This window comes from Mesoplodon bidens (genome assembly GCF_964165515.1).
Source record: "Mesoplodon bidens genome assembly, chromosome: 1".
Classification (NCBI taxonomy): domain Eukaryota; kingdom Metazoa; phylum Chordata; class Mammalia; order Artiodactyla; family Ziphiidae; genus Mesoplodon; species Mesoplodon bidens.
The window spans coordinates 211,083,487-211,093,003 of NC_138176.1; positions in this window are offsets into that span (position 1 = coordinate 211,083,487).

Here is a 9,517-nt window from a genome sequence, read left to right on the forward strand (position 1 = left end):
CCCAGGAGTCCAGGGTTGTAGTGCCCTCTGGTTTCTGTTGGATTTGGCAAATGGAAGGAATCAACTGAAGATGAGAAGTCTGAAGGAAATAGTATCTAGGATATTATTTAAATCCATTCCTTCATTGTGAAGGACTATTGTTTTGGCAGTGGCTCACTTTCTATGACTGTGGCCCTAGTCCAGTTCTGTAAGGCCACAGCCTACACTTGCCACTTCAGGGATAGTAATGGCTTTATCTTATCTCCACCTCTGAAAAGCATCCTTTTATTAAATTCCCTTCAATTATCCCTTTGAGGGTACAACATGTTTCTTCCTGGGATCCTAATGAACATATAATCCTTCAGAATAAATCAAGAAGCTTCTTCCCAAGAAGAAGTTTATTTGTTTTAGCTGGTGTAGTCATGCTGCAAAGGAAGAACAAATACAGATTTTGTCTGGACAGGGCAAAATTGCAATATAAATCACTAATTCCACAGTCTTACAAAGTTGAATATGATTCTGGTCAGCAACCCTAACCAAAGGTTGTGATTCATGGAGCCTTAGACCTGGCTTAGTGGTGGGTTTTCTAGGAGGTGGAACTTTTATTAGAGTAAAGGATATCCAGGTTTTAGATCAAGGGTCTATCCAAGATAATTTGAGGAATACTAAAAAGGATTAGGTAAGATGTCTCTGCTAAATATGTATATTTATGTGGGGCTCTATTCACCCCAGGCATAATGAATATAGGACAAGACCTTTGTATCCCATCTGGCACTGTGCTCAACCAGAACAAATTATTATCGATAGAGACAAGGCAGGGGCAGGCAAGAGCTCTTGTCAGGAGTGCAGCTGTGTCTTCTGAATGGAGAGAACCAAGAATTATTCCTCTGTAGTTAATCCTATACTCAGTGAGATTTCACATTTTAAACAACGAGCTTGATGACAGAATACCAATGACACTGAACTAAGGAGTGTGAACAGCACATCCAAAGAAGACAGAAGTGTCCCAAATGACCCTAGAAACACATTCTGCAACAATATAATGAAATTCATTAAATAGAGTTCAGGACAATATACTTAACCAGAAAGAAATTAAACTGAAGAAAGCTTTGCTGTGAATAAGGAAACCAGAAAAAGAGTTAGCGACGAGAATCATTCAGAAAATGATTTTAAAATGATATCCAATAAATATGTTAGCTGATGCAATATCTTTAATGGGTTCTAAATTAGAACATTATAAATATACAGTTTATAAATTATGTAAAAAGCAGTGTGGGTAATATCGTCCCTTTAAGTGTTGTAAGATATTCCATATATTAAACCCTAGGTAAAATGCTGTTGTCTCAAGTAATCTAATTTTACAAAATGAACCATCCCAAAATGTAGTGGCTTAAAAAAACAACTCTTTTATTTGTCCATGATTCTGTGAGTTGGGCATTAAATTGGGTTCAGCTGGTAGTTCTTCTGCTAGTTTCACCTGAGTCATGCATTCATCTGCAGTCTACTGGTGACTCCAGTAAGGACAGATGGTTCAAAGTAGCCCTACACATTTTGGGCATCTGGTGCATTGTTGGTAGAGTCTGTCTTTCCAGCAGTATCTCACCCTCAAGGTGCTTATCTCAAGCTTCTTTACAAGGTTACAATAAGTTCTAAGAAAGTTAGAGCATAATCTACAACTACTCTTGAAGTCTGGACCTAGAAGTTGCACAGCATCAATTCTACCACATTCTCTTGGTCAAGGAATAATCTTCAGGGCCAGCTCAAATTCAAGCAGAGTGGAAATAGACTCTACCACTTGAAAAAAGTACTAGTGGTCACACTGCAGAGAAATATGTGTACAGATGTAAGAATTATCTGTGGCCACCTTTTGCAATGGACCACAGATACATATGAATCAGTTATTACTATTTATATGCATATTTGAATATAATTTTAATTCAATAAAGTATCAATCCTGAGTAATATCCAGTCATATAGGACTGAAAATTTTCTGTGCATGTGTTCCCAAAGGTGGGGGACATTTTAAAGTCTTCTCTCTTCCCACACATGCAAAGTTAAAACAAATCCCAAGGCTGTTCTTCATTATTTTACTTTTACAAACCTGCAGATGCTTTCTAGTTAAATGAAAAAAATTCCAATCAATTCTTTAAATTAAATAAAACTACAAATTCAGGTTAAATTATATCAGTTAGTTAAGTTTATCACATTTTCTTTAATTTCTTAAAATTTGAAGTATTTTCATGACATCATGAGAAATGATATTCATAGAAAATGATCTGTAGTTGAAATATATTTAATAGATAGATTATGAGTCACACTTATAGGCACTTATAATTTAATGACTTCCAACTACTTATCATGTTCTGTGCCCCCAGCAAACAACTTATCTTGCTCTCCAAATTGTTTCTTCCTTCCTGTTCTTTGGATGGCAGTCACTGGAGCCAGAGGCTAACAGTGGAAGATGTTTTAACAACAACATCTGCTTGCATTGTAAAATTAGACATGCATTAGTGACATTTTGCTTTTATTTAAAATTTAATTGTGAAGAAATGAGATGCATGCATAGCATTTTTTTAACATCTTTATTGGAGTATAGTTGCTTTACAATGTTGTGTTAGTTTCTGCTGTATAACAAAGTGAATCAGCTATATGTATACATATATCCTCATATCCCCACCCTCTTGCATCTCCCTCCCACACTCCCTATCCGATCACTCTAGGTGGTCACAAAGCACCGAACTGATCTCCCTGTGCTATGCAGCTGCTTCCCACTAGCTAACTTTTACATTTGTTAGTGTATATATGTCAATTCTACTCTCTCACTTCTTCCCAGCTTACCCTTACCACTCCCCGCCATGTCCTCAAGTCCATTCTCTACATCTGCGTTTTTATTCCTGTCCTGCGCTTAAGTTCATCAGGACCATTTTTTTTAATGTTCCATATATAGTGTTATCATATGGTATTTGTTATTCTCTTTCTGACTTACTTCACTCTGTATGACAGTCTCTAGGTCCATCCACCTCACTACGAATAACTCAATTTCGTTTCTATTTATGGCTGAGGAATATTCTAATATATATATATATATATATATATATATATATATATATATACACATATATATATATATATATGCCACATTTTCTTTATCCATTCATCTGTTGATGGACACTTAGGTTGCTTCCATGCCCTGGCTATTGTAAGGAGAGCTGCAATGAACATTGTGGCACATGACTCTTTTTGAACTATGGTTTTCTCACAGTATATGCCCAGTAGTGGGATTGCTGGGTCATATGGTAGTTCTATTTTTAGTTTTTTAAGGAACCTCCATATTATTCTCCATAGTGGCTGTATCAATTTACATTCCCATCAACAGTGAAAGAGGGTTCCCTTTCCTCCACACCCTCTCCGGCATTTATTGCTTACAGATTTTTTGATTATGGCCATTCTGACTGGTGTGAGGTGATAACACATGGTAGTTTTGATTTGCATTTCTCTAATGATTAGTGATGTTGAGCATCCTTTTATATGTTTGTTGGCAATCTATGTATCTTCTTTGGAGAAATGTCTATTTAGGTGTTCTGCCCAGTTTTGGATTGGGTTGTTGGTTTTTTTGATATTGAGCTGCATGAGCTTCTTGTATATTTTGGAGATTAATCCTTTGTCAGTTGCTTCATTTGCAAATATTTTCTCCCATTCTGAGGGTTGTCTTTTCATCTTGTTTATGGTTTCCTTTGCTGTGCAAAAGCTTCTAAGTTTCATTAGATCCCATTTATTAATTTTTGTTTTTATTTCCCTTTCTCTAGGAGGTGGGTCAAAAAGGATCTTGCCGTGATTTATGTCATAGAGTGTTCTGCCTATGTTTTTCTCTAAGAGTTTGATAGTGTCTGGCATTACACTTAGGTCTTTAATACATTTTGAGTTTATTTTTGTGTATCGTGTTAGGGAGTGTTCTAATTTCATTCTTTTACATGTAGCTGTCCAGTTTTCACAGCACCACTTATTGAAGAAGCTGTCCTTTCTCAATTGTATATTCTTTCCTCCTTTGTCAAAGATAAGGTGACCATATGTGCATGGATTTATCTCTGGGCTTTCTATCCTGCTCCATTGATCTATACTTCTGTGTTTGTGCCAGTACCTTACTGTCTTAATTACCATAGCTTCATAGTATAGTCTGAAGTCCAGGAGACTGATTCCTCCAGCTCCATATTTCTATCTCAAGATTGCTTTGGCTATTCGAGGTCTTTTGTGTTTCCATACAAATTGTGAAATTTTTTGTTTTAATTCTGTGAAAAATGCCATTGGTAGTTGAATAGGGATTGCATTGAATCTGTAGATTGCTTTGGGTAATATAGTCATTTTCATAATGTTGATTCTTCCAATCTAAGAACATGGTATACCTCTCCATCTATTTGTATCATCTTTAATTTCTTTCATCAGTGTCTTATAGTTTTCTGTCTACAGGTCTTTGTCTCCTTAGGTAGGTTTATCCCTAGGTATTTTATACTTCTGTTGCAATGGTAAATGGGAGTGTTTCCTTAATTTCTTTTTCAGATTTTTCATCATTAGTGTATAGGAATTCAAGAAATTTCTGTGCATTAATTTTGTATACTGCTACTTTACCAAATTCATTCCTTACCTCTAATAGTTTTCTGGTAGCATCTTTAGGAATCTCTATGTATAGTGTCACGTCATCTGCAAACAGTGACAGTTTTACTTCTTTTTTGATTTAGATTCCTTTTATATCTTTTTCTTCTCTGATTGCTGTGGCTAAAACTTCCAAAGTATGTTGAATAATAGTGATGAGAGTGGGCAACCTTGTCTTGTTCCTGATCTTAGTGGAAATGGTTTCAGTTTTTCACCATTGAGAACAATGTTGGCTGTGGGTTTGTCATATATGGTCTTTATTATGTTGAGATAGGATCCCTCTATGCCCACTTTCTGGAGAGTTTCTGTCCTAAATGGGTGTTGAATTCTGTCAAAAGCTTTTTCTGCATCTACTGAGATGATCATATGGTTTTTATTCTTCAATTTTTTAATATGTTTTATCACATTGATTGATTTGCAAAAATTGAAGAATCCTTGCATCCCTGGGATAAACCCCACTTGATCATAGTATATGATCCTTTTAATGTGCTGTTGGATTCTGTTTGCTAATATGTTGTTGAGGATTTTTACATCTTCTGCAATTGATTCCTTCTAGAGAATTTTTAATTTCATTTATTGTGTTGTTCATCATTGTTTGTTTGCTCCTTAGTTCTTCTAGGTCCTTGATAAACATTTCTTGTATTTTCTCCATTCTATTTCCAAGATTTTGGATCCTCTTTACTAACATTACTCTGAATTCTTTTTCAGGTAGACTGCGTATTTCCTCCTCATTTATTTGGTCTGTTGGGTTTTTACCTTGCCCCTTCATCTACTGCATATTTCTCTGTCTTCTCATTGTGTTTAACTTACAGTGTTTGGTATCTCCTTTTTGCAGCCTGCAGGTTTGTAATTCCTGTTGTTTTGATGTCTGCCCCCAGGGGATGAGGTTGGTTCAGTGGATTGTATAGGCTTTCTGTTAGAGGGGACTGACGCCTGTTTTCTGGTGCGTGGAGCTGGATCTTGTCTTTCTGGTGGGCAGGACCATGTCCAGTGGTTTGGGGTGTCTGTGAACTTCGTATGATTTTAGGCAGCCTCTCTGCTAATGGGTGGGATGTGTTCCTGTGTTGCTAGTTGATTGGCATGGGCTGTCCAGCACTTGAGCTTGCTGGCTGTTGTGATATAGATATACATATGTCTACTCCTTTTTTTTTTAAGATTCTTTTCCTATACAGGCCATTACAGAATATTGAATAGAGTTCCCTGTGCTATACAGCAGATTCTCATTAGTTATCTATTTTATGTATAGTTGTATGTATATGTCAATCCCAGTCTCCCAGTTTGTCCCTCCCCCCTTACATAAGTGTGTTTTCTACATCTATAACTCTATTTCCGTTTTGTAGATAAGTTCATTGGTACCATTTTTTAGATTCCACAATTAAGCGATATCATATATTTGTCTTTCTGTGTCTGACATATTTCACTCAATATGACAATCTCTAGGTCCATCCATGTTGCTGCAAAATGGCGTTATTTTCATTCTTTTTTATGGCTGAGTAATATTCCACTGTATATATGTACCATATCTTCTTTATCCATTCCTCTGTTGATGGACATTTAGGTTGCTTCCATGTCCTGGCTATTGTAAATAGTGCTGCAATGAACACTGTGGTGCATGTATCTTTTTGAATTATTGTTTTCTCTGAGTATATGCCCAGGAGTGGGATTGCTGGATCATATTGTAGTTCTATTTTTAGTTTCTTAAGGAACCTCCATACTATTTTCCATAGTGGCTGTACCAATTTACATTCCCACCAGCAGTGTAGGAGGGATCCCTTTTCTCCACACCCTCTCCAGCATTTGTTGTTTGTAGATTTTCTAAGGATGACCATTCTGTTTGGTGTGAGGTGATACCTCACTGTAATTTTGATTTGCATTTCTCTAATAATTAGTGATGTTGAGCATATTTCCATGTGAAAAACGGAGCTGGAGGAATCAGGCTCCCTGACTTTACACTATACTACAAAGCTACAGTCATCAAAACAGTATGGTACTGGCACAGAGAAAGACTTATAGATCAATGGAACAGGATAGAAAGCCCAGATATAAACCCATGCACCTATGGTCACCTAATTTATGACAAAGGAGGCAAGAACATACCATGGAGAAAAGACAGTCTCTTCAATAAGTGGTGCTGGGAAAACTGGACAGCTTTATGTAAAAAGATGAAATTAGAGCACTGCCTAACAGCATACACAAAAATAAACTCAAAATGGATTAAAGATCTAAATGTAAGGCTAGACATTTTTGGGAAAAAAATATTTGGAAATGAAGCAACCAACAAGGGATTTATCTCCAAAATATATAAACTTCTCATGCAGCTCAATATCAACAAAACAAAACAAAACATATAACCCAATCAAAAAATGAGCAGAAATCTAAATAGATCTTTCTCCAAAGAAGACATACAATGAAATTCCTTAATCAAGTTTCTCATATTTAACTTTTTATTTAATATATGAGATAAAATACATGTATACAAATTAGCTTTTCTAGACATTAATTATATATTATTGTTTACTTCATTCTCTGTGAAGGAAATATCCTTTAGGAAAAACCACAAAATACTTTTTCAACCCAAATGAGAAAATATGCTAGATTCATCTCTCTATTTTACAATACGTACAAAACTAATTCTTGGAAACTATGTGCCCAGATCTGATTCAAACCCAAACTTTAGTGCATTCAGTTTGAACCATTATTCAATACTTGGTTTATATTTGTAGTTTTTAAAATTAAGGTATAGTTGATTTACAATGTTGTGTTAGTTTCAGGTGTACAAAAAAGTGATTCAGTTTCATATTCTTTTCCATTATAGGTTATTACAAGATACTGAATATAGTATAGTTCCCTGTGGTATACAGTAAGTCCTTGTTGTTTATCTATTTTATATTTAATCGTGTGTATCTATTAATCCCAAGCTCCTAATTTATCCCTCCCCCCACCTTTCCCTTTTGGTAACCATAAGTTTGTTTTCTATGTTTGTTATTTTAAAAGTAGGAGTAAGTTTCCTGGTGAAAGTTGCTCTTACATATTAATTGAATTTTAGGTATAACTACATGTTGACTCATTTACACATTGGTTTCTGAATTTATTGATTTTTTTCTTTTTATTGTTGTAAAATACAGTAGAAAAATAAACTATAAAGAATAATAGGGGGAAAACCCCTTACTCATTTGACTTCTAGAGAGAAATGTCAACTTTATGGAATAGGAAATAGGTAACCTTCAGAAAAAAACAACAAACAAACAAAACCAAGCAAAAAGTTTGCTGTGGTCAATGTAATTTGGAGTAACAGTGTACATTTTGTTTCCTATTAGAGATTCAAGCATAAGCTACCACATTAGAGGTTCTGGAAAGTCTCACAGAAAAGAAACCTATCTTTTGCTAGTTTAACTTAGCATTTTCCAAATATTTTATCATCACAGAACACCTTTTTCTCATAGCTGCTATTAATATCCTGAGGCACAAATATTTCTCTGGACTCTTGGGAAATGCTCAGAGACAACAAAAATGTCTTAGTTCGAAAACTTAAATGCTGCTCTTCTACAGTAAAGTTTATTAGAGTCTGATTATTTGGAAGCATATTCATTTTAAAGTTGTCAACATTTCATCTCTGGAATGTAAAAGTATTGACTGAACTTATTATTCATGCAGAACAACCCAAGAGAATAATTTTAACAAGTGCAATTAAGTCAGATGCATGAATTAATTTCAAACAACAAGCTATTTTTGGAAAAGGAACATTTGAAAAAGAATGTCGAAGATATCATGGTGGCTTAATTAATAATAACCCTAAATTGATTCTGGGAAAAATAATATATGTATAAGGAAATTTAGATCATAATAAGATGTATATGGACACTCTGAAGGAGCAATAGCTAGAATTAAAAATTACGGGTGCACCAACATAACATTGAACTTCACATCCATTTCAGTAACCTATAAATTCAAGTCGGTTAACATATATTGAATGAATTTATTGAATGTCTACTATGTGCCATTCCCTATGTAGGCTTTATATCAGTTTGTTCCCTATGCTTGACTTCACATCACTTTATTTTATTTTAATATCAGCACTCAGAAGTTATTCTCAGTACAGACAAGAAATCTAAAGTTCATAGAAATTACTTGCCTTGTAAGAAGCTTCATAGTTAGTAAATTATGGAGTCAAAATATAGAGCCAGGTGTTCTTGCACCACCTCCAGGGATCTGTCCACACGACTGCAGTATTCTGCTAATAGATTTTTTTCGTGCGCGAGATTTTGGTGTATTTCTGTTAAGAATACATGCTCTGAAGACTAACTGACTGGGTGCAGACTCCGTTGCTGCCATATCATTATGTGTGACTTTGGGGACATAGTTTCTTTGAACATGGTGTCTTCCTTATTAAATGGGAATAACCATTAAGAGGATTGAGTTAATAAATGTGAAGTACTTAAAACAGTACCTAGCACATGGTAAATGTTCTCTTAATACTAGCCAAAACAATTTTAGTAACTTTGGAATGTGTTTTTTTTAAATTTGGGAATCAACTAGTTACTTCTTTTTTTATATTGTTTTCAATATTTATGAATTTTATTTATAAACATTGTTTAAAGATTCCAAAAACTCTACATTTGGGTTTTCTTATTACACTTTAAAGGTTACTAATTTCAACATTTTGAATTTATTCTTTCGGGATTTTCTCCTACACTTCTAAATACCTTGCAATTCATTGTTATTTCTATCTTTTAACACTGTAAGAATTGTCATTAGACTCCCATGATAGGAGTATTAATATTTAGCTTTCTGTCATACAGCTACCTCTACATTACATATTCATGCTTCTAATTTCCACATTATCCCAGTATAAACACAGAAATTTTTTGTCAATTCTATATTCAACTTTATA